The sequence below is a fragment of the Electrophorus electricus genome, chromosome 20 (genome assembly GCF_013358815.1).
Source record: "Electrophorus electricus isolate fEleEle1 chromosome 20, fEleEle1.pri, whole genome shotgun sequence".
Lineage (NCBI taxonomy): Eukaryota > Metazoa > Chordata > Actinopteri > Gymnotiformes > Gymnotidae > Electrophorus > Electrophorus electricus.
Window position 1 is genome coordinate 5,616,859 of NC_049554.1, and position 27,038 is coordinate 5,643,896.

General features: G+C 42.4%; 1 long non-coding RNA gene across 1 annotated transcript; it reads left to right on the top strand.

The window, feature by feature from the left end:
* The first annotated feature begins 14,778 nt into the window (after positions 1–14,778).
* Positions 14,779–24,350, top strand: LOC118240374. Its single transcript, XR_004775386.1, has 3 exons — positions 14,779–15,253; positions 22,519–22,721; positions 22,988–24,350. It is a non-coding gene; the product is annotated as an uncharacterized LOC118240374 (long non-coding RNA).
* The last annotated feature ends 2,688 nt before the right edge of the window (positions 24,351–27,038 follow it).

Below are 27,038 nucleotides of genomic sequence, written 5' to 3' on the forward strand. Positions count from 1 at the left end.
GTCCAGTTTGGTGTTTTCTCTGCTCAAACACGCCTGCTTCTACTCCTCAATAAATGATCCAGTTTAAGTAGGTGTGTTAGAGCAGTGAAATAACGGAACTGGATTTCACAGTTGGATCTGATTGGAGTGATTAGATGTTTTCACAGTTGGACAGAAGTGTGATACCTGTGTTATGGAGCGTCACTGCTTAAGCGTGATTTCTGTTGTGATAACATCATGGAAATATGAAGGAAACAAACAAACAAACAAAAAAAACCAACAACAAAAAAACAACCTAAGCTTCGATTCCAGGAAACAACAGAGTGGAAGAGTTTTATAGTTTCATTAACTGTAGAAAGCCTATCTTGTTCACCCAGTTTCATAGTCCTGTGCTAATGATGCTAGCTAGCATCCGAATCACACCAAGATGCTGCACAAAGCACTTAAACAAAAGCATAACTGGTTGTGTGGTTGGTTTTTCACGGCAGGACTTAGAAAATGACGATTAAATGCATTTCTCAGCAGGGAGGATCTGCTGCTTCTAGTCACTTCTATCTGGCTGAGAACCTTCATCATATGCAGCCACTGCGTGGATCCTGCGTATGTAAATAACAGTCTACTCATCTGTGAATGGGTGAAACTGTGAATCAAATCAATGGCATGTCAAAAGCTTGTGCAACTCAGGTTAGAATGTGAAGACCAGTGGAATTTACATTTACCTGACACTTTTATCCAAAGCAACTCACAATTGTGACTCAGTACATCTTGAGGGCTAAGGGTCTTGCACAGGGGCCCAACTATAACTATGTGTATAACAAATATGTACTGGCCACAACAGATGTAGCCTACATGTGTATGTCTTGGGAGAAAGATCTATCCTTGTCTGAGATTGTGACAAGATAAATACACCTTAAAGTATGGTCTTGAGTTCTAAAACATTCAGTATTTTTTATTAAAGATGAATAGATGGTGCTCATTAATGTACGCTCATATCAATCATATGTTAATCTTTTTATTTATCTTTTCATCTTTTTTTGAGGCTCACGGAGTACAAGCTCATTCATAATGATGGCATTATTTTACCACAGCATTTGAAGGCCTTTTGAGAAAAGCTTGTACTATTTGGGTCTTTGACCCCCTGTTGTCTCAGACTGGACTTGGATGTCGGCTATGTGGTCTGAGAATATCTATCCCATCACCTAGAACCAAAACACCTGGCTTTGTTTTTAGAAACTCTGCAGGACAATGGTAATCACCTTTTCTTCCCTAGCAAAAAAAGAAAGAAAGACGTCAGCATGTGATTTATCTGGAAGATCAATGATGTCCAGAAGAATAATGATCATGTGAAATAATTAAAATCAAAATACATTCTTCTGCAAAGAAAATGTGGTCCTGAAAATTTTAGTTTCTCAGTGAAGCGGCACGAAAAGGTTCAGGACGTGTACATTTTAAACAGCGAGAGAAGATAGATGACAGAACTCAGAAGCCAAAACACTCATTCACATTTTATCTATAAATGTGGTATTTTAATCTCATATATGAAAAAATGCTGTAGTGTTAATTAAAAACACGCTGACTTAAATATAAATTTTGATGAAGGTTTTGTGAGCAGAATAGATCAGCTTTAATTAGTCAAAATGTTGTGCAAAGGAAACACATTTGATATCTGTGAACAACGACTTGGATTTTAAATCACAGTGATCGCACCGGGTATTACTGTGAGTCACATACATCTTTGGAAACTCAGACATTATAATACTTTGCGTCTTAGCGGCGGTGGTATGTCCGGCCTGTAATCCAGCAGGTCGTCTCTCGGGAACAACCGCCTTCAGTGACTGGCTAATCCAGAGTCCAGGTGGCAGGAGATCAGGACCGCAGCCTGCACGGGTGCTTCTCCTTCACTGCTGCAAGCCGAGGGGGACGGATGGAGCCGTGGTGAGACGAAGAGCCGGGATGAAGGACGAATGCTTGGCTACATGATACCTGATGGGTTGCCAGATCCACTAGAAACAGGGCCCTGTTTTTATATATATATATATATATATATATATATATATATATATATATATATATATATATATATATATATATATATATATAAAATTACTAGTTGAGTACCTTAACCACTGAGCTACCACAACCCAGCTTGTTCAAGCATTGCTTCAAAGAAGAGAGAGAAAGAGAATGACAGAAAGACAGAGAGAGAGAGTGAGACAGAAAGACAGAGAGAGAGACAGAAAGTGTGACGTCAGAGAGAGATGGAAAGAAGAGAGACAGAAAGTTAGATTCTAATCCTTTGGCTTTCATGCTGCATTTCACTCTGTCAGTTTTCTCTTTCACTGATGAGAATTCTGCGGCCTGATTGATCTGATCAACGAATAAAGCATTATTCATGGGTACCTATCACCTCTCAAAATTGAAAATGTACACCCTCCCTCCCTCATCCTCTAGATTTAAATTCAGGTGTAGTAAATGGAGCATCGCTCAGTGAACATGAAATTGTAATCAAAAACACATTAATGTACCAAAACGCGCCAAACGACATTTAGACTCATCCATAGGTGACTATATATAAAGTAAAAGTGAAATCTTTTTTTTTTTTTACTTTTTCTTTGCCAAAAGAAATGTCACCTCTTAGATGGAGTGAGCGAAAGGGAGTGAAGAAAATAAATCCTGAAATCAAAATGAAAATGTGTGATAATTACTGCGAATTGTGTGATAATTACTGCGAATTGAAGTGACAGCTGGGCTTGTGCCTTGTTTTAATACAAGGCCTCTCAAGACCTGAGCGTGTTTGTTTTGTGGTAAGTGAGCCGGACTGCTCCGGTAAGCAAGCCGTGCACCAGGTTAAGGATTGCTGCCCTCAGCAGTGCACATTTGGTGCAACACTAAATAAATGTGTTGATATCATAGGCAAGATGGATGATAATGTCTTATCAGATACAAATGATTTTCTGGCAAGAAGTGCAGGCTGCCTCTCATCGGGGCGGAGAACGCAGAGCTTGTCTTCAGCTGCGGAGCTCTCTCTTCACTCCCGGCGCCGGCGGATTTGTTACGTTCCTGCCTTCAGCGCGTGCTGAAGTGGATTAATATAGACATTAGCGGAGCTAGGCAGTGCCTGGCCTGTTTTGCCTCACCACGACGACAAAGAGAAGGAGAGGCAGGCGGGGGTGAGGGGAGGAAGAAGAAATGGGTGGAGAAAATGAACTTCTGTGCACTTTTGAACTTCTTTTAGTTCACTGGTTTATGTGGAGGGGCTTAGAGATAAATACCCTGTAGCCCTCTTCGACACACACAAGGAAATAATAGCTGAGGTAAACAATATTCTGGCTGAGATAAACAATACTCTAGCTGAGGTAAACAATACTCCAATGTGTATTGGCCTGTTTGGCATTAGTTAGGCTACATTACTTTATATATTCCGGGCAGTGAGCACATTTGAACTGAGGCCTGGGATTTTGAGGGTGTGGTGGAGTATTTTTTGCTATTCCTAGGGATTGTGCTCTTCTGGGCTGGATTAATTATGTCATTTGTAGGATCTGCTGGAGTCACTCCTCCCGTTTAGGGGTCACAGCCCCAAGTGACCCTGTCACCACGGTGACAACCTTGGTGTTAGCCTTCCGTGTTCTTTTTATTTCTTCTTCCAGTCCCTGGTATTTTTCCAAATTATTTTGTTTACTTTATCTTTATATCTATATATATATTTAGATTTATATGTCTGTAAGATTACAAACTGGCCAGGTGGGTCAAAAAGTCTAAAAAGCACTGCAGTAATGCTCTGATTCCTGAGCTATAATTGGGTCCATTGGTCTCACTTACAGTATCCTGCCCTACAACAGAGCCATCTTTGTGTATTTACTTTGCGTAGACTTGGTCCTTTTTGAACTGCTATCTTCCGCAGTGCTCAGCCTTTAAAGCATGCCTGGAGTTCAGAGGGGAGAACGCTTGTGTCTCTGTTTCAGCTAGAACAGGGGCCGCGGTTGCATGGGAGACCCCCCCCCCCCCCCCCCCCACATGTCAGTGCGAGCACACGGCTCCGGGAGATGAGATGGCTCGGGACAGATTTGGGTCAGGGTGTCAGGCTAGTGTGTCGGGTTCACCGGGCCTCACCCTTTGATGGCAAGCAGCTGAGACTGGAAGAAGACCTCAGCTGTGCCTTCCTCACCCTGCTGGCCATCAGCTGTCTTCCTCCACCTGGTGATCCCTCTATCTCACAATTCCCCTTTGTTTGGTGGTGTGAAGGACTGCGTATCAGCGAATAAACAAACATCAAGAGTAGATAACTAGGCAAGATTAAAAAGAAATCCTGGTCAGATTTGATTTCTTTATGCATATTTTGAAGTGAATCTTTTTCACTTTGCAGCTGGACCTCTGCCTGGTGAGCTAGTCCTGACTGGACCTCTGCCTGGTGAGCTAGTCCAGACTGGACCTCTGCCTGGTGAGCTAGTCCTGACTGGACCTCTGCCTGGTGAGCTAGTCCTGACTGGACCTCTGCCTGGTGAGCTAGTCCTGCATGCAGCATGTACATGGTAAGGGCGTGACACTAGTGTCATCGGTAGATGATGTTACATTCATGTGAAACTCTAGTGAATTATTTCAGTCTATTTACCTTCTTTTAAAGTTTGTTTTAGTGAGAGTTTTTAGTTAAGCTCTTGTATAGCTACTTCTTGTTTTTGACTACGCTCTATGCTTTTACTAGGTTTATCTGTGATATAGGCCTAATCACTAGGATAATGAAAGCATGCGATTTGGATCAGAGCAGACTTAGACATCCCACGATATATACGGGGTTAGCAGCACTATATAATTCCTGTTGTGAGACCTTGTGTCAGGTGTCTGCATTGTAAACATTATACAATTATGTACACAAAAATCCTTCCTGCAGGTTGCGCGGACGTGTTGCCTCCGTGTTTGTGCCTTGAAGGTAACAGTCGTGAAAAAAGAGAAGTTTTATTTCTCATTCTTTTGTTTTACATTTTTGCTTTGTTATTGCCACTTCCTCTCTTCAATTCACCATCTAGCACATTCTCTCTCTCTCTCTTTCTCGCTCTCTCGCTCACTTTGCTGAGTCAGAAGCACCAGCTTTGAATTGTGCATTTAAACAGAATGGCGTGTTTAAATGATGTGTTGAGAGGAACCTAACATGACAGCATCTGTCTCTTGTGACTGGCAGATTGGGGCATTTTGACACAACGACAAAAGACTCATAAGTTCCACTCGGCTCCCTTTGTTCTTACCAAAGAACTGTTGAAAAGAACCGGGTCATCTCGTGAACATCTGCTGATTAACTACATCTGTGAAGGAGCTTGGAATCAATCCTCATTATAGCTCAATACACTGTCAGGACATTTTGTTTGATGCAGGTCACTGTGGATTGGCACCTGTCTGTTAGTCACCAAGTGGTGGTTTGGCCCATTAGAAACCGAGTCACCAGCACCACTGTGACACTCTTGAACACTTTCACTTGGAGCAGCAGCTAGGCGTTAGGATCTGGGCCGTAACAGGTGGTTAGAGGTTATGATTTCTGCAGAATAAAACATCGATTCTACAACCACACAATGGCAGCACACCACCTGAGACTGTACCACACCAGCACCTCCTGCTAAATCACTTTTATTACTCATCCAGTCGTCATCCCACGTGAAATTGATCCCTTAAGGTGCCAGATAAAACAGGCTGGCTCACTCTTTGATGTTGATCTTTTTTCCTGAGAGTTCGAGAAGCAGGTCACACAAGCCGTAATGACTACACGGCTGTCTCAGTGAAGTGGTCGGAATGAGAGTAATGAGATTCCATTGTTCCTTTGGGTCACATTAGTTTCTGCTTTTAAACTACACTCACAGACCAGGAGTGGGAGATCCAGAATTGGATTGAAATGTTTTCAGAATATGTAATGCAGTGTTTGGTATATTGTATTACTGATGACAAGAGCTCACCTGAACTTGAACCTTCACTGAAGACTAGTCACCTAAAAACACACAGAAGTTGATGACTTTTGGGAAAGAACCTTTGCCCGGCCTGAGCATAGTAACCATTTTTTTAAGCTTTGGTTGAAAGAGGATTATTGATGAGATACAGCCCAAATGAACATCAGAAAAACTGGGTCCCCTGAGCAGGGGAGTGGGGCATTTTTTTCTCTTAAACTTTTCAACTTTAAAATAAGTTTCTCTTGGTTTTTTTTTTTGTTTGTTTGGTTTTTTTTGTTTCGTTTTGGTTTGTTAGCTTCTGGGGCAGTTACAGGGGAGTCCTTTCCTTTAAAGTCCCAAGTGCTGGAAGTTCTAAATTGTTGGGTTGTTGAAGTGGAAATGTTGGGTTGCTGGAAGTTCTAACAACCATCCACTCCCAGCAACCCAACATTTCCACTTCAACAACCCAACAATTTACCCAACCGACTTCTCCCTTCAACTGCCAATTACTGTTGCTTACTTGAAAATGCCCACACACACCTTACAGGGGCGTCAGGAAAACAGACACAATGTAGCTACTATGCCCTTGCTTCCTGCCATGCCGAACCCTTCAGCATAGTTCATGTAGAGACCAGTCAGATCTGGACTAACATCCTCCTGTGTCTGAGACGAGGCTTTTTCTTCAAAGCCGTCACACCTCACAACACCCATTTTAAAGGGCCTCGTCCCCATGAAACTCAACCTCATGGGCTGAGCTTTAAATTTGTTCTGAGACAGCAGAGGTACCCACTCGAGCTCTAAGCCTTTCATATACATATAGGGTCCTTGGAAAGACAAGAACACACACACACACACACACATACACACACACACACACACACACACACACACACAAATACTTGCAACAAGATGTTGCTGTCTCTGGTCTCAGGAGATGTCACTAAGACTTAAAGTAGTTGCACAGGCCTTGTGAGGGCATATCAAATCTCCAGGAGGTTTCTGCAGTTATTTTTTCCACAGTAGTATCTTACCAGATTTCCCTTACATTCATACTGTTCCGTATTATGTTGATTTCATGTTGATTTCTATTTCATCAGCTTTTATAGTTTTACAATAGAAAGCAATGCGCTGTGCTGAATGTAATTTATGAAAAGTAAATCACTATTTTGTTAGGCTGACTTCACAGAGCGTGTCCTTACAAATGAAGCTAGAATCTTTTTCTAAGAAACAGCTAAAGGATCATCTCCAGAGAAATCTTACAGTGCCAGACAAGTTGACGTTATGCAATCCTACTGGCCAGACATAACTTCTAAAGTTCTGACAAACTGTGGTTATGTACAGCTTACACTAAAAGTAGAGCGAACCTAAATGAACATACAGTATATGACCAAATGTATGACACCTGACCATCACAAATATATAAGCCTGATGGACAGCCCATTCCAAAACTAGGAGCATTAATATAAAGCTGACTCCTCCCTTTGAGACGTTAATAGTCTCCATTGTCTCCTGTCGTCTCAGCTACAGCTCACAACTTTGCCTGACTTTGTTTATTTCTCACCACCAGCAGCGGTTCATACCAACTTTTGAGTCTTCATACCTTTGGCACGCTGACCCAGTCCCATAGTCTGGCACAGGTGTAATCAATCAGGTAACAGGTGAGCTCAGTTAATATTTCTGATTACAATGAACTACACATGGTGGGACTGTCACTGAAAGGAACCACTAGAACAGCAGGTCAGGATCTGAAATCATAGTTTTGATGGCTGATTTGTTCTTCTTGATGGTGGATGGGTCTGGTTTGATGCTTTTTTTCTTTTTCCTGATCATCAAGAGACAAATTTGAGATAAATGTTATCTCCTGATTAATCGCCGTTGAATTAAAAGCGCAGATGATTGCTAACTAAGACTATGTAAGCCTGTAATTGTGAGAGGTCACAGAAGCCCAGCATGCTGCGAAACCTGCAGGGTTGCTACCATTCTCCAGGACACATCATGTTTTGGTTTGCGCATTTTACTTGTCCGTGAAATTCCGTTACATGAGGCTATAAGGCAGTCCCTTGATTCAGATTATACTCCATTATACTCTTATGCACAAAAAACAGTTGTTCTGAATGGCTTTTCGGGTGAGTTTGATAGAGATTAGTCCATTGCGCCTTAACGACCCCTCAAATTAATACTTAGAATTAGTCTAATTAGAAGTGTGTGCTTTGGTTTAATTAAGAGACTGAATGCACCATTGACTTCGGCGAGTTTTTGAAAGTTCATCTGGGGCTCACAGGGCTGTTTCATCGGCGGCGTTCCAGAACACTCCATTGTCCCGCATTTCCAAACGACATTATTCACACTTGATTCGGCTGCGCTCGCGGGGAAATTGCTCCCCATCCATGCCAGCCCCTCCCTCCCTCTCCCTCCACCCCACCCCACCCTCCAACAGCCCTCCATGTTCGTCTCCTACACCCTCTCTGCCCCAGGCGTGCCATTTGAAACACTCTGTCCGGCGAGATTTCGAGGCTGCTCAAGAGTTACCCTTCAGAGCAAAGTGTTTGGGCACCCTTTGGTTTTAAGCCAATCTAATCCCTGTAATCACGGATTGCATGCAACCCCCCTGGTCCCCCTGGTGAAAGTGAGTGAGCGAGAGCTGTGGACCACACTGCTCAGAATCCCTGACAGCGTGGTGCCGTGACCCGAACAGCAGGCAATATAGTGCCTTGTTTCTCTGTGCTTTAAGAGATATGTACAAGGAGAATGAAAGCGACAGATTCTGTTTTGTGGTCGGCCGGTAGATACGTATGTCCCCTATATGAAATGACAGGTGCATTTTCCGAAAAGAAAGACCATAATGTTTTTCTATTTAGCGCTTGACAGTTTGCCTTCGTCATAACATGAGCTTAAGGGGTTTGGAACAAGCGTGATTATTTCAGGCCTCTGGCGCCTCTCTTTCTGCAAATTGAATTCTTTTATAGTGAGGAAGATGGCAGGGCAAAACGTGGGAGGCTGAACTGAATCAGCATGCAAACTGAATCCTGAATATTCACTTGGATTGACCTCCATATTTGCGATCAGATGGGTGGTGGGTGAGGGTTGGGTAAGAGCATATCTAGTGTTCCAGGAGTGGAGAGTTCATGAATTTTAGTGGCAATGCATAATGTTTATCAAACTATACCATGGCTATGATCTGTTTGTTAGGCCCTGGATAAAAATAGAAAACCATACAGATTATTATACTTCTTACCTAATCTCTCAAACGCTTTGATCCATAACTCAAGTATGGAAGCCCACTGAGATGAAACCTATGAATTTCTACTGGGAAAAATAAGTATATGTTTTCTCTTTAGTTTGAGTAACAAAATTGAAAACCAGATTGGGACCACAAAAAATCTTAGTCTTAAATCTGTCCTTTTAAAGTTTTAGCATTGTGTCTTGGTTGTGTCTTAAACACTGTGTTCAACTCGTAACACACCTACTTAAAATAATAACTTCAAAAAAAACAAAACAAAATAATCTTTGAAAATAAAACAACAAAAAGAAGCTCTTTGTGTCTATCACAGGCCAAAAAGGGGTTCATCAATGACTCCATATTTAGTGGAAATATAAATCTATGCATGGATAACAGTGCCAGCTGGAGACGGTAGAGGGCTGAGGCAATGGTCCTTTCACCTCTGGTGCTTTTTACATTTGCATACAAATTGTATGGCCCTCACTGACCTACTGAAGTGCCAATACCTCCAACGTCTGCATGATATGCAAAATATATGCACAGCCACTTAGGTAGAGAAAGGAAAGTGTCCAGAGTGCACAAAGTTGATAAAGCACAGGCAATACATAAAGCATAATCAATCACTTAAAAAAGTCACTCGAGACTGTTAGGATAGCATACTATTTTCCCAAAGTTATCCAAAAGTGAGGAATGCCAGGATCATAATGGACCAACAGAAGGGGATTCTAACGCAGCCACATGAGTGAGGAGCTATTTGTATTTCCCAAAATCAGAAAGCATCACAAATTGTACTAATGAATCTCTGTACATGGGCAGAAACACATTTTCTTTTGCATTCACAATGGTTTACACCAACGAAAGATTGGTTATGTGCTACTGGTGCGTTTTGGCCAGGAAGAGAAGGCCTACTGAGTGCGTGTGAGGCTGTGGGGCTTGTGGTCGATTCTAACATGGGGTCATGCTTCACTGTCAGTAATGAGAGGGTGCAGTGAAGGCTAAAAAAAAACCCCCAGAAAGAATCGTTCTGACTCCAGTATACCAGAACACCAGTTCTATTAGTCTGTCCATTAAACATGGCCATGTGTTAACACCTGTAGTGCTACACTGTTGTTAATGTTGTTTATTATTATTATTATTGTTATTATTATTATTATTATTAATAATAATAGTAATAGTAATAGTAATAATAATAATAATAATAATAATAATAATAATAATAATAATAATAATGTATTACATTCAAGGCATTTAGCAATGTGAAAAATATTGCAAAAAAGCATGAGAGTTTAAGGGACTCACTCTGCAGTGCTTCTGCTGTTGTCTTTTTGTAATGCAGCCATTAAAGATAATTGGTTCTTTTGAGTTTGGACTACACTGTTGTGCAGGCATACAATCTATCAGGGGAAAAAAGAAAGAAAATAATGTGGCATGGGGAGGAACCGCTAAAACACTTCAGACAGATTGCCACTTTATAACCCTGTGCACACATTCTATCTCACAGGGTCTACAAGTTTAATCTTTTTAAGCTTTCAGAAAGAACCAAATGAAAATGCACAAAATTGATGGCACACTTGAAGGTTCCTTTGCTGTCTGTGTTTGGTAACCTGGAGAATGGTCTCCATTACTGTCTTCTCTCTGCATGACTTACTTCAGCAATGACATCGTATGGCTTTCTGAGGTTTCAAACTATATTCAGCAACATCATATCATATCAACGTATTCTGTGTCATTTCAGCGTATTCTATAACTCTGAAGGTAAGATGCTTGAATCACATTTCACCAACTCAGTGAATGTTCGCTTCCTCCTTGTTTCGGGTCCCTAATTTGAATAAATGTCCAAACGATATCCTACTTTTATATTTCAGTGGCAATCTAAAACACCAAATACCCGTCGTCCTCAAGCCTCTGAATCAGACACATGTCTAGATACCGCATGCACTTACGTGCCACAGACATCCACACACACACCACTGCAACAACTTTTCTTTCTTCCTGAAGGTTCTTGTTATGTGTTCTCCGGGGCTGATTCAATCTAGCGGGGGTTTGGCCCACGTATTCCTCAGAGTGTATTTTTTTCCTTTTGACGTGTTTGATTGCAGCTGTCATGCAGGTCTCGCGGCATTACCTCGTCTGTCATGTCCAGACAGACGCTTGCTCATCGGTTGTCATTTATATCGTGGCACTTTTCTCCGGAGACTTTGTCTTTGTTGTACACGCCAAAATTGATTTTGACCAGAAGGCTCCCGCCCCTCCATACCCCATTCCCACTTCAGACGTGGTGTGGCACTTTTGAATGTGCCTGGCTTTAAGAGGGTGTCTGACAAGTGAGAATGAGCTCCTAGCACAGTAGCAGGTCTGCCCGTGGGTCAGGCGGGTACCACAGTGGTAGGTCTGTCTGTGGGTCAGGCGGGTACCACAGTAGCAGGTCGGCCCGTGGGTCAGGCGGGTATCACAGTGGCAGGTCTGTCTAGGTCAGGCGGGTACCACGGTGGGAGGTCTGTCTGTGGGTCAGGTGGGTGCCACAGTAGCAGGTCTGCCCGTGGGTCAGGCGGGTATCACAGTGGCAGGTCTGTCTATGTCAGGCGGGTACCACAGTGGTAGGTCTGTCTGTGGGTCAGGCGGGTACCACAGTAGCAGGTCTGCCTGTGGGTTAGGCGGGTATCACAGTGGCAGGTCTGTCTAGGTCAGGCGGGTACCTCAGTAGCAGGTCTGCCCGTGGGTCAGACGGGTACCACAGTAGCAGGTCTGCCCATGGGTCAGGCGGGTATCACAGTGGCAGGTCTGTCTAGGTCAGGCGGGTACCACGGTGGGAGGTCTGTCTGTGGGTCAGGCGGGTACCACAGTCGCAGGTCTGCCCGTGGGTCTGCCAGTGTAGAAAACAGGTCGAAGAAAATAGTTGCTTTTGTTCAGGTCAAACAGGTGAAGCCAGTGCTCATGAGGGCTTTGGCATAGACCATGTGCTCCTTAAAACAAACACACCATTGACATTAAGATGATAAACAGCTTCAAACCAAATTTTAATTGGTTTCATTATTTTTTATTCTCATAAGATGTTTTAAGATTAATTTGTGCTTTAAAGAAAATGTTTGAGTGGGATTAAAAAGATTTAATGTTTCTCTTATTGTAAGAATGGTTCAGCAATTAATGGAAATTTGGACTAAACATTATCCACTTGTTAGGAAAGGTATTATATTGGAATATTATATTGGAATTATATGGGAATTATATTGGTATATTATATTGGAACAGCAAAATTTAAACAGAAGAATTTCCCTTATTTCATTGATGCTCCACATAAGTCATCAGAGCGTTCTGGCTGCACTAAAGATGAGGAGTTGGAAATGTTTTCCATTTTTCTTGAGTGATCGTTTCAGTATCCATTAGCCCCATGCTGTAAACAGTCGTGTTCCGAGTGGTGCTTTTGTTCCAGGGATTTAGCCCCGCAGACAGACGCATTTGTTATTCCATGCAAAATACCACAAAACATTAACTCATGGCTCACTCCTCACTTCCCCACCTTTCAGTGCCTGCCAACATCTTTTTAGGTACATGCTCATTGCACGTTTTATCAGAAACATTTATTAGTTAGAAACACCTGCAGATGTAAAGTTAGGGACCACAGCCCATCTGTTTCAGCACACAGTTTGCGTGGGCTACTCTCACGTTCTTCATTAACGGCCTGCTTCTCACCATAAGACAGCTGGTGGCTCGATGGTATTGGGTGGCAGGCCACTTTCAACCCAGCAGTGAAACTGGCGTGTAAAGATTCCATCATCACTACCGTGCCTCTCCCACCAGTGTGTCCTCCGCACCTGTTCTCCTACCATGTCAACGGCATCATCGTATTGAGAGTGATGTCCCGTCCAAATAGTACGTGGTCAGCAGCAGACCTGCAGTCAGAGACTGATCCGTAATGAAGGAGACAATGACAGCTGGGAAGCGCATGGCAGGAACAGTCTGGAACTCTCTGGAAGAGCCTGGAACTGTGCACTTATAAAATACACCTATAATATAAGTGTATTTAATAGATGCTAACAAATGTAGGTGCAAGGGAGATGTGTAATGAAGTGGTTATCATTTACATGCAAAGCTTATAGGCCTTTTTTTTTTTTTATCTGTACAAACCTTAATGTAAATTACAAATGACATATTCTCAATACCATACAGAGCACCGCTAACACATTTTACACATTTGTAATTATCTTTTAATAATTTATTTATTCCATAGCTAGTATAGATTAGTTGTCAAAAGTGTCAAGGATGATGGATGTGTTGGATGGGTGTTGATGGAGCCTTGTTGGTCAGAAAACAGAACTCTCTCTAGGCAGAGCTTGGTCACTGCATGGGGGTGGGGGTGTTGGCTGATTGGAAAATGGCCCACTCTACAACACCCGGCCCAGCAACCTCTTACAGGCTGAGAGCTCCACCATCACCTCTCATGTGTGACTCCAATCATAAGAGCTTTCCCCTCCTCCGCTCAGGGCTTTGGGTGGGTGGGTGCTTGGGTGTCTGGGGTGGGGGAGTTCAATCTTTCAGAAGTACATCACTTTTCGAGGGGTCTGGCGGGGTGGGGTGGGGTTCCTAGCTCATGGCACTCTGGTGGTATCTGAGGTAGTCTGAAACAGGTAACTCCAGGATGTAGGCCAACTGGCAGGACGTCTCATCATTCTAGCAGGTTTAATTTTTTGCAAGAGGCATTTTATTAAAACCACGTGCTCGGTGTTCATATCTGTGCTAATTCTGGCACTGGAATTTCAAAACCGTTAGCATGTCATCTGGGCCCTCTGAGGCTGTATATGGAACTGCATGTCCCACATATGCTAATAATTGTCAAAATTAATTAATAACTACGCTGACTTTATTAACATTTTAATAATCTATCCTTGCTTGGTTCTGCGCTCTCTTTCAAGCACTCCATACATTTTATTCTTTTGTTTTACTTTGATTTTTATTTCCTACATTCTTCACCTCCGTGACAGTACTGTGGCATATTTTCTTCTCTAAACGAGTGCTGTGATATTTTTTTTCCCATTGGGAAACATGTAAAAATAATCACACATCAAACTGCATTCGTTGCGCTCCTGTGCCCGTGTTCATGTCTGAAAACATTGCTGGGAAAACCTCGTCATTCTTTATGCTTCTCCTTTACACCTCAACGGTTTATTATTATTATTATTATTATTATTATTATTATTATTATTATTATTATTATTGTTGTTGTTTTAACTCGTGAATAGTTCCTAATTCTGATAGCTGTTAGTGGTGCAGAGTATTTAGACAGCCTTGTCCACCGGAATATAGCCTCCGCTAACGTCGAGAGAGAATTCTAATGGAAATGAGCCCATTTAATTGGTCTCCGTGCTATTAGCATAACAAACCTAATAATAATGAACTGGGCTGGATATTCGAGCGCGCCTTGAATTTAATAATACAAATAAGATGCTTGCAAATTGGCATTGCTGCGGTACATTAGCTCGGCCAGAGTTGCTCGTTACCACGGAAAGGCAGAGATTTCAGGTCAGTGGGTCCTGGACGCGGGCACGGTCCCTGTCACCGCTGCGCGCCAGCCGCGCGTAAGGAAACGCCAGGTGCGCACAGAAGATCGAGGTGACGCACAGAGCCACGGACTAACAATACAAATGCCGGTCCCGTCACACACCGAGTCATAACAAACACAGAGGACTGACGGGTGTCTCTTCAGAAGCTAATAAGCATGTCAACAAAAAAACAACAACAACCAAAAGCCTTAATGTTCACGTGAATCGTCGTGGCGGTCCAAATTTTGAACTTGTAGTTTGTACAAAAAATGCGCAGGACACGCAGCGCGGCGCATCACTTGCGGAGAAGGCTGAGTCGATCGAGCCGAACCTGCAGTAATTCTCAGCGTGAGTGGTGCGGTGGCTCGCTAATAAGCTTTGGCGCTGAAGGGGAATGCTGATGCCAGTGCAATAATAACGAGTATTGCATCTTGCTCACGGTCAAAGTGAACGTACGCGCTATTTGTAGCTGCGGCCAGACGCCATCGAGCCTCTGACCGCAAATAAAGAGAGATATAACGAAAGAAACAAAGCACGAGGTAGGAGGGAGACGCGGGAGGTCGGTGGCTTGTCTGTCACTTAAAAGAAAGAGGACATACATGATGAAACAGGTTTGTATTCATTGTATTACTGGTTGATTTATATTTAATCATATTTCTCATTTCGCAGACTAATACGAAATAATGATCTGGCAAATGCAATTTATTTTGCGCAAGTTCAGTGCTGAGAACAATTACTGAACATTTGTATTTTTGTAAACACAATAATTGTAGAATGAATAAATGAGCACCTACTCAAATGATAAATATGTTAATAAATGTGTGGGTTCAAGTTGCGGTGGTTGGCGACTCCCTTTAACACAGCGGATTGTTTTTTCTTAGAAACAGTAACGATTGCGAGGATAGAATCCGCACCCAACCACCAGCGCCCCCCCTTAATCCCTGCAAAGTGTAATCAACTGTCATCTGCTGTAATCACCGTAATATGGCTGGGCCATGTCGCAGCAATGCTTTCTCCATGATGGAAAATTACTCTTGCAATGTGTCCCTGGGCCACAAAATGCGTTCGAGGTGTTATCAAAAATTACACTCTTATTTTGAAAAATGGGGGTGGCTAGGGCTCACATTTTGTCTTGCTTATTGTCACTGTGAAACTGGAATAAGTGACCTCAGTAGGGGTTTGATATGACTGCACAGTGAACTCCAAATCGATCTTATATTTTTCAATATAAAGGTCATTTTCAGCACATAAACAGGCAGCTTCTCATCACTAATTCCAGTTCTGGTATTATGATTATAAATATTGGATGTTCATTATAATATTGTTTTTCAGTTACATTGTGGACCATTTTTAATCTTGTCTAGGTCATATTTGCCAGTAATTGCAAATTAACTGACATATTACATTGTGGAAACATGAATGAATACATTGTAGATGTGTTTGTAGATGTCTAAAGTATTGTTAAATATAATTATTCTTAAATATTGTGTCACAAACAATAACAAGTAATCAACCTTTGTGAATGCCCTGCAAAACAGAGAAATGCCACATATATTTATGTGTATCAGTTTATTTGTGATTCAATTTGCTGGCAAAATTGCATTTAAAACATGTATCTATAATAATGGAATTGCCCTGTATTAGTAATTCTACCACTAAATGGTAATGCATTAAGTTCGTCATCATGCTAGAGCAGCACTAACACAGCTTCTGCTACGATTACACCCAAGTGCTGCGTGTGGGATTCTAATGGCAGCTTAAAACCTAAATGGTGGGGGAGAGGCCCATATAGACATAAAGAGAAAAGTACTTCAAACCAGAGCACAGTACTTCTCCAAATCCAAATGAGGAAATACTCAGCACAGTGTCTATCCATCTCCAACACACACACACACACACACACACACACACACGCATGCACCTGCTGTTAGACTTGAATAATGTCTTCAGCTAGCCGCCCCCACTACGGGACTGGCCTCCCACTCCATTACTTATAATAAGATATGGATCTGAGAGTGCGTAGGACGATGCTTGTGTGCTGGAGGGCCTTTTCAGGAGAGGTGATACATTTCAATAAATCCATATACCATGAAGTGAGTCGAGCATGTCTGTGTGAGCCTCAGACTTTCACCAGCGTCTTCAAAGTTTCTTCCTCTTTGTTTAATATTCGACATCTGCCTCTATCCTCGTCTCTTTCCACTCTGGGTAACGTACATTTAGGGTATTTAACACAAAACTCTTCACCGAAAAGAATTCGTATGTTTGGCGTGTGTGCAATTTGAAAAAAAGAAATGTATACACAATGGCACTTAAATATGTATGAGGCTTATGTGAGGAAGTTTTTATCTTTTTTTAAAATCCTCAGGCTTTTAAAATTTGCTGTGATCTGCATCAGGTTTGCAGCTCTTTTGGTTCCAAATTTATTCACCTCTACATTTAGCCCCTCTCTCTCTCCCCATTCCCCTGATGGCTGTGCTAAACACATGTGTGCACGGGCTCATCCAAAAGTATGTGTGAAAGGGGTGCTGTTTCAGCCAAGAAACTCACGCCTTGGACTCCTCCATTTGGTTAGGTCCTCTCGGCAGGCCAAAAAGCACCACAAGGCCTCCGAGACTTGCGTGGAGAGGAGTAGCTTTTATCACATTGCCATTTTGTGTCTCAACTCTTGGCCAAGTCCCATGCTGGCTTTAGTGCTAGCTTCGGTTGTTGCCATTACACACATACACTCCAAAATAAGCCAGCAACTATGGAGAAAAAAAAACAAAACTGAGATGTCCACTCTCTTGAAAGCTACAGCCTTTTCACCCGGGCAAACCAAAATTGATTTTTTTTTTTTTCTGCTGACGTCCACAGAGATTAACGTTAATTCTCTTTTGTTAGTTAGACTTTGTAGGACCCTGCCAGTGCAGCGTCTGCATGAAGGAAGTGCTCATCTTGCGTCTGAGTGCGTAATCTCCATCTTCCCAAAGCTCACCCTCCTTCATCCCTGCCGAGCAGAGCCAGCGATAAAAGTTTTTAAGTGTGTTTTTCAAAGTCGCTCCAGTGAAGACATGACTATGAGCTGGGAAGCTTGATACTGTGAGACGTGCACTCTACAACATGTAGGCATTCAACCAAAACTGCCTTCAGTAGCCAGTGTGGCCTGCCCAACAAGTTGGAGCATTTAGACACTGGAGCATGCCAGGTTGAAGGAAATTACTTCAAATTAGCCATCTAATTAACTTTCAGTTTCCACCAGAATTAGTGGCAGATTTTTGTGCACAGGGAGGTGGAGAGAAACCAAAGGTACAGACAGACACATTCCAACTTATTTTAATATTAGTCTAAGACAAACTCCAGGCGAGAAGGGAAGACATGTGAAAACACATTAATTAGTCATCTGTTAGCACAGAATATATTTGTTTAGTTGGAGATTGGTCGTTTTTGATATTCCAGTTCCGCCGTTTTACTGGATATGAAATGAAAGAGTGATGATGAAGGTGAAGGGCAGACTGTCAGCTACAATTCAAATGTGTGCATGTCCATTATGGCTGGAGCAAACATTATTAAATAGGTCTTGTTTATGTATAGTCCTGGTTTCTCAGCTGGCTATATGTTGCGGCATCAGTGGTTAACAAAAACTCTGGAGCTAACAAAAGGTGTAGAGATGGTTCTAGATACAAACTCTGGAGCAAACAACAGGGGTAAAGATGGTTCTAGATACAAACTCTTGAGCTAACAACAGGTGTGGAGATGGTTCTAGTTTTGGCACTTGCCTTTGTAGGTTGGTGCTGTTTGTTTGTTTGTTTGTTTGTTCAGCCATTGTGTGGCTGAAATATCTGAGTAAACCAGTCTTAGACTTGGCTCAAAATAATTAGCTACATCAGTATCGGATTTTTAGTACCATGATAAGAAGTAAGCCCTGGCTCAAAAGAGCCTCTAATGTTGAAGAGATCAGGAATGTTATTCATGGTTAAAGGCATAGAGGTGTCAAAGACTACTAAATAGAAAATGCACCACTATGCCTGAGACTGTACCAACAGGATGCCATCCACTGGCAGGCTTCAAGAGCAGAAACTTTGGGCTAAAGTTCGCTTAAAAATATCCATAAAAAGTCTGGAGGTTTTTTGACATATTTATGGACAGATGAAGATCAACCTGAACTTGAGTATCTGGAGGTGTAAATGGAGAAGAGAAATAAAAAAACCATGATTTAAAGCACAGCACCTCATCTATGAAACACAGTCATGTATGGCTGCCAGAAGAACTGACTCACCGAGCTTCTGTTCCTTATGTGACGGGAGGCAATGGGATGAATTCTGAAGTGCAGAGGAGCATCTTATCTGTTCAGATCCCACTAATTGCCTCCAAAGCTGGCAGCTCACCTTGCAGCAGGACAAGAACCTGAGGTACCCTGCTAAAGAAACCACAGAGGGTAAAAAAGTCAGATGTTCTTGGTCAGCCAAGACAGTGACCTGACATGAACCATACTCATCCACTGAAGACAGGACCGAAGGCAAAGAAGGCCCGGAAACCAGCAGGAACTGAAAATAGCTGCAGTACATATCTGACAGTGCATCCATAGAAGAAAAAGGATGCATAGCATCTGCAGAAAATTAAAGGTTGCACACTCGAGGTAGTCATAAAGCACAAAGAGTGTGCAGCCATTTTACTTCAAAAGATACAATTTTTAGTTTGGCCAATTACATTTGGTCACCGGAATTGCTTCCCCGGTGTTCTCCACATCCCTGTATTACATGTAAATACTGTTGAAGTTAACCCAACTACATCATAGTCCTTTCATTTCCAATGCAATGTGCTGCCCTATAGACCTGAAGTAATTATGGACTGTCCTGTATATTATCGTGTGCGATTATAATGCATGTACTTTATCTGACCTTTCCTCTGCTGTGCCCAGAATTACTCCTGCAGCCTTTAATTATATACGGAATCTGCACTGTATTCCTTAATATTACAGTACAGGCAGTGTAGGTATCTGATGACAGCTGAGGTACAGTTTAGCATTCCACTCAGTACTGAAACTCAGACTCTTCCTCCAATACAGGTTAATAGCCCAATGGCCCTGACCACCCTGTGACTGAGGAAAGAGCAAAGAAGCGTGGGAAATGTAGTTTCGGGTCACCGCAGCCACTAAGTGGATTGTACTAGGAAAGTCTGTAGCTTCAAGACTTCCTCTGCGTGTAGTCATTAGAGAAGACATGATGACTTCCTGAGCTGCTCTGCAGCTCTAAATGATAATGAAGGTTTATAAAGGTCTTGGTTAAGCCATTCCAACAACCCACTGACTCTGAAGAAGAATTTCATTACTTCCAAACCTGTAGGGTTCTGGAGAGTGGGCAAGACCATGGGAGCGCACGATTCTTGGACTCTTGTGTTCCTGTAGAAAAATGAGAGGCAGGACCAGTACTTTTAATGAACTATCCACTTAGCCGTTCATACATTTTCTGGAAAAGACTACAGCTCATATCTCAGTCAACAGGTGCCTCTAAAATAATAACAAAATATGATCATTAGCAAGGCATAAGTAAGCGTTAGCTCTGACATGAGCAAGTACCAAAGGTATTTGCCTTCCTAAACTGGTGATACTGCCATACAAAGGACCTACTTGGGAATTGAAAAATTGCTTGTTTAAACTTGCAATTTTTGAAAAGTCAACATCAATGTTGGAAACATTAAACATTTAAAAACAGTAAAGATTGAAAAGGTGAATCTGTACAGAATGCTTTAAAACCAGAATGATCAGTACACTCTTTGCTGAACTGGTTTGAAACAGATGCCTATTCGCTGGCCCTGCATCTTCTCATCTCCCTTCCAACTTTCCCATTCGTTCCCAACATTCCCATTCGTGTGGTGGGGGAGCTCCGCACCCTCATAAGCACACATTCCGGATGTTTCCGGCACAGGCTGGGGAGGCGATTTCACAGCATGCTCCGCGTCTTCCGTGAGCAGTGGGTTCATTAGCGCTAATGGCACATTAGATAAAAGTCACGAGGAAATTGAGGCCCCCGGGGTCTCTGGCGAGGGGGCAATTAAAATCGCTGATCGCGGCGGTAAAGCCGCTTTACCGCGCGGTGAACGCTCGCTCACCTCGTATGCGGCGGGCCGTCACCTGGGGCACGGTACGGCTGACATACTGCTGGGTTGCGAGGATCTCCATTTGTTATTCATCATTTTGGAGCGAACTCATATGGAGAGAGGGCTGAGAGTGAATGAAATTAAAAACTCGCCGGCCTCGCCTGGCAGCGGGCTCCTCGTCTCACGTCCGTCTCTGGAGGACAGTACGCAGGTCAATATACAGTAGGAGCAATAAAGCCAGACATGCACGTACTTAATTAGGCTGACCAATGAAACGAGCCCAGTGTAAGTGCCACTGCAAAAGAATGGAGATTAAAGCGCTAGCGAAGGTAAAATGACATATAAATTGATTGATGGCACCACGTGCGTTAATGAAACAGGCCTGCCATGACAACAAGTAAAGAAATCTGCTGAAAGTGCTGTTCAGAATGTAAAGATCAAGCTGTCTTACCCTCCTGCAATGGGAAACATGACCAATACGTCATACCTGCGGCAAATTGAATTGCCCCAAAGAGAGGACTGATTTACAAAACATCCGGATTGTGGCTTTAAGCGTTTTAGAATAATGACTTCACCTTGCAGACTCTGGGAGTTGGTTAGATTAGAGGCAGCTGGTGTGCATTATCTCCCTGACTTTTAGAAATGGCAACTCATGAAGAATTCATGCAGAATCACGTGTTCTGAAATGCATAAAACCAAAGAGATTTTTTTTTAAAAACCTAACAAAACAGCAGCCTTGCCCTGGCTCCAGTCTTACCATGACAACAGTGATGTCATGCATGTAATGTCAGTATATCAAAGTCAGTATCCAAGCCCCATAGTGCTCCAAATCAAATCTAGCTATGACTGTATAATCGGAACAAAGTTACTGGACTCTCACTAGTCACGTGTCAGCTGATTCCCAAACATCCTGTGGATCTTGGGTCCTCCAGGAGCACATTCCGTCTTAGGTGAGTTATAGCCGGGAATCTCATCCTCTCTACCATGCAGTTTCTCTAATAGCAAGGAATGTTTTTTAAAGAAAAAGGAAGCAACCCCCTAGGCACAGTGGAGCGTCTGAAAGAGAAGAAGGGCACATTGTTCTCGCGCTTGTCAAAGGTTATTTATGCATTGTTGAGACACTCATTAAAACGTTAGGCAGCAATTAAGAAAGCAGGCATAAATCTATCTTCAAGCGGATGTTAATTAGTTGCTTTGGTGATCATTCCTGGATTTATCTTATCCTGCAAAATTGTGATTATGTACCAATTTGCATATTTCCTTTCCAGAAAAGCACTGTTTTCTATTAGCGTAAAAACCAGTAAACTCTTTCAAATGGACACATACAGATGTGAAAGCAAGCTCGTTATCAACATCAGTGATATTATAATGGGTCGTTCTGAATGGCTCCTTATGCTGTAAGACTGACTGGTTTTTCAGAGTTTTGCCATAGGCTTCGTGTAAGACAGTTGAGCTGGGCTGGCTTAACACTTTATAACAGTTAAGAAGATCTTTATACTAATGTAATTTGTTTGTGAGTAATCTGAGTCATTTTTGAGTAATGTGAGTAAGCTGTGTAATTTTTGTGAAGTTGTGAATTCAACTTCCCCAATTTTATCTATGAAATATTTATAGAAATCCAATTTCCCCAATTATCTATGAAGTATTCATCAAAAAATCTAATGTCATATTCTTTCAGTTCTAGTCTATCAATTTGTCATTGGCTCTCTCTCTCTCTCTCTCTCTCTCTCTCTATATATATATATATATATATATATATATATATATATATATATATATATATATATATAAAACCAATAAGGGGACTCGTGCCGGAGGCTGAAACGCGTGAGATCAGACGCACGGACATCACATGCACATGATTCTTACTGATCTCTCAGAGCGTTCAAATCCACGCAGGCTCTCGAGGAGACTTTTCTTCTCCGGAGCTCCAGGAGGTCCCTGGTGCTCATGCCCATACGATGCTTTTGAATGCATGTCCTTCAGCTAACAAACAACATAAAGGTGACTCTCTGAATGCATGTCAACAGCCTCTCGCTAGAGCACGCCACATAAACACCCAGCTGGGCTCTGATTGCGTTTAATCTTTTCAGTTAAGACCTCGCGAGGCCACACTTGCATACCGCCTGCAGATACGTCGGAACGTCTTTCGTCTTTCACTGTTGCCTTTAATTGCCTGGTTATATCCATTGTTATTTTAGCAAAATTTCCCACCTTTCATATAACATAATTTTGAGTAGTTAAAATCGTGTTTTTCTCCCCTCATGTAGTATCCTATACCACAGGAGACCCCTGGGATTGTTTCGTGTGTGCCAGGGCACAGAACTGCAGCCACAACGCTACTGTAAAAGTCGCCCTGTTCTCCGGTGGAGCCAGTAACTTTCCCATGATGCCCTCAGCCCTGCCTCTTTCCACCTCGTGGGAATGCAGCTCTTCGCCACTGTCCTTGAGTTTGCCTGCACGGAGGGGAGCTATTTTGACACTCCCACGTTGAAACGCACTTAGCAAAGTTCTGCTTCCTCCCGTCTGTGGCTAACGTGCTCTACACACTGACAACGTGCGCCATTTCCCCCCCTTCCCACAACGGCCCGACGTGCGACGCAGGACTGCCGGCAAAGATGTTCTGGAAAGCAAGTCAGGTTTCTCGGCTCGCGGCTGGATGTAACCAGCGGGTGTCTCGGAAGGTTCAGAGCGGCAGCACCGGGTGCGGATAGCCCGACTCTGTTTCAGAGAGGCGCCGGGCCGGAGCGAGCCAGCGAGTGTTTGTGAAATTAAAAAGCACTGATGCAAAAATGCCGCGCGAGCAGGACCAGGCGACCGAGGGGCATTTACTCAGTGCTAAGCACCAGTGCTGCCCAAGTAAACTAGGGGAAAACTTTCTCCATGAGGACCAGGCTGGGAGAGAGAGAGGGCCTATATATACCGCCTTATATGGAGATGTTACATTAGAAGGGGTTTAAAAAAGTGGAGGGAGAATGGATCGAATGGAAGGAGAGAGAGAGAGAGAGAGAGAGTGTCAAGAGCCTTTTCTCTCGCCTTGTCTCCAGGATGACTCAAAAGATGTCTCTGAATAGTTTTACTGTCAAGAAGTCTAATATGCTTTTTTTCCCCCATTAATTTGCATGTCAGTAACTGCCAGGATATCCAAAAGAAGTTTATGAGAAAAAAGACATATAATTTAATGTTCATTAAGAATTTATTAACAGCTGCTAAATGAAACCATATCAAAATCAGAATCTGAGGAGCGTGCACGACTCTCAGATTAATTAAAAAAGTAAAGGTAAACTAGAGAAACAAATTTTCTCTGCTGGACCTAATTTAACCAGTGAATAAATTATTCAGATGTAACTTTCATTAGGCAGCACGCACGATGAGAAATCACTGAACCTTAAAATCTTTTCTGTCTGGCCATTTCTGGTCCCTTTTAATGTGCTCTGCTTGTTGCTGCACATTATGTCATAACATTCATGTATTCAGAGCTAAGATTTATCTTTGCATTTCTCTGTTTTATCACAGAATCAAAGAAGGCTGCCGCTGCATTCTGGCCACGTCACATTTTTACAGAACCCCTTCAGCCACTATAAATCTCTGTATGTCTAGTTATTAATCTGTAAGGCCATTTTATCTTGGCTAATAAAGCAATCCATAATGAATACAATGGTGTGATGTCATCTCTCAATGTCCTAGAGTCTCTCTTTCTCTCTCTCACACACACACACACACACACACACACACATATTCACCATTTTCTCTCTCTCTCTCTCTCTCTCTCTCTCTCTCTCTCTCTCTCTCTCTCTCTCTCTCTCTCTCTCTCTGGGCAATGTCACCTCTGTGGCATGTTCCTGGTGCATTGCTGGCAGGTCTGACTGAGTCACAAGGTGTCATTTTAGCCCCATCGTCTCACCAGCTGCTCCAATCGGGCCGATTAACCAGCACATGCGTCTCTGAGTCACTGGAGAGGACAGGACACCTCTGCTTTTCTCACCCTTTTGGAGGCATTTGGCTAGATCACAGAGATCATTAAGTTAGTGTCCAGACTGCCAGCACCGCACACAAGGATCCATAGAATGTTTATAGTGAAACAGTAATGCTGAGATCACTTCAGATGTTTATGGTAAAAAAAAACAAGTTTGTTTATGCATGCTGTATGCTGAGATTAATTTAGTCATTAAAAATAAGTAGTTTTGAAAAATGACGGTGTTCTTTCTCATAAAACATTTGAACATATTAACTCAACAAAGTACGCTTTCCAGTGTATTAATTGAGAACACACTACTGTTACGAATGTGACTGGTAAATTACATTGGTAGTAGTATAATAACACATTATACACATGTCATCAGAAGACCTAATATTATTGTAAAACTACTGTTCTGCAATGCTGCTCACTTAATAGAAGTAATTAATTTAATGCTGAATTCAGCACTGTGTTGTGTAGCCTCTATATTGATATGTAAAATGTAAGATAAATCCACAGTAGAATTCTTTTATTTCGAACTTTTGTGTGAGATGAGAATGATAAGTAGGGAGATTTGTGCCCTTACAGTTGTAATGAACTCTTCCACTGCTAAAGCAAAATCTAATTTATTTTTCCTCATATACAGAAATCCTGTGAGAAATCAAATTCTCAGCTTACATGTGGTAGAACAATAATTTAAGCTACATAGCTTGGTGTTTACTCTAACAAGACTGTATCTATCTGTCTCTCAATAATAATAACAACAACAATATAATAATAATACGTTTTTTTGTGTATTTTTATAGTGGCTTCACAAATCATTATGAATTTCACCATTCGTTTCGCCTTGTTAGTAACAGCAAAACATACAGTGACGCACAACAACCGTTGCAACGCGCCATATACACCTCTGACTATTGTTAATGCTGTCATGTAAGGTCCATATTGCCACATAGCCTACATAAATCTACACATTTTATCGCAGATATGAATTAAGATGTATAAAACAAGCAAACATACGAATAAAAGCATCTTGCCAAAGTACAGCAGTACATGACAAACACAGGAGGAAGGTGAGAGAAGCCACATCGTGACAGGTGACAGCTCTCCATCTCTCAACATGGCTGACACTGGCTGCCAACACCAACATCACGATCTGTTGAACGATGCAAATGAATTTTAAGTGACGGCTAATTTGCAGGGTGCACCATCACAGCGCGCCAAGTCTTTGTTGATTAGCTGAATGGCTATTGTTGCCGTTTAGATTGCCAAGGGAGAATAGCAGAGCGAAGTTAAATACTAGTGTCAAACAGCATAATTGTAGCATGATTAATTATCGCATTTATTTTTATATTCCATCTGAAATTCATTCAAGATCATGAATAAGATCATAAAGATAGATCAAATCCATTGGCTTGTACAGTTTGTCTTTGGGGAAAATATTTACAGGACTTGTACAGCAGGTCTGGGCCACTCTGACACTGGACCTGTGTATAAGAAACTCCACTCAAGGACGCCCTGGTCCTGGTACTGGTACCGGTACTGGTACTGGTACCGGTTCTCGTTCTGGTACTGGTTTTGGGACATAGCCCAATGGGCCTCATACTAGAACTACTACTAAAACATGTCCAGCAGCAGGACCAGTAGCAGAGGATCTGCATGTTCAATAAAGGTGAAGGAACTCAAAAACACAGGGGCATGCTAGACTGATTAAAACTTTGAAGTAGAGGTTTATGCTTATTGTGAGAAGAGACTTGAACTGAAGGTAGCTGATAGAGAACAGGGATGATGGGTACTGTTCATTTTGTGTGTGTGTGTGTGTGTGTGTGTGTGTGTGTGTGTCTTCTTACTGCAGTCAGAGCTGAACCACCCTGGTTTCTTTTCTTTCATCTTCTTACTTTTTTTGGCCGCTGCTGTAATGTGCATTTCATGTTTGCATTAAAGAAGTCCTGATTAGCTAGCTACCGCGTTACGGTACCTCTTTGGTGTCAAACAATAAAAAAGAATGCGTTTAGATGTCTGTTTGTTTTTGTTTTTTTCAGCCAAGCGCTTGTGGCCAGCAGGGGTCCCCTGATTTATGGGATGGGACCCACGCATTTGCGTGGTCCTTGTGGTGGTAAAGCCTGCAACTGTGTGAGCGAGAGAAAGAGAGCTCATGCCGCCAAATGTTGAATAAACTGAAACCAGCTGGGAGACAATTGAAAAGGGAATTGCTGGCGCCAAGGACACATATGTCATTTCTCTGTGGGGGGCGGGGAAAAACACAAGAATTTCTCAAGAGCAATTCCTGAAGGGGACACCAAAAAAATGCCGCCAAAAGTACTGGGTGCAGACTCGGATTACTACTCAACGTACTGAAAGAG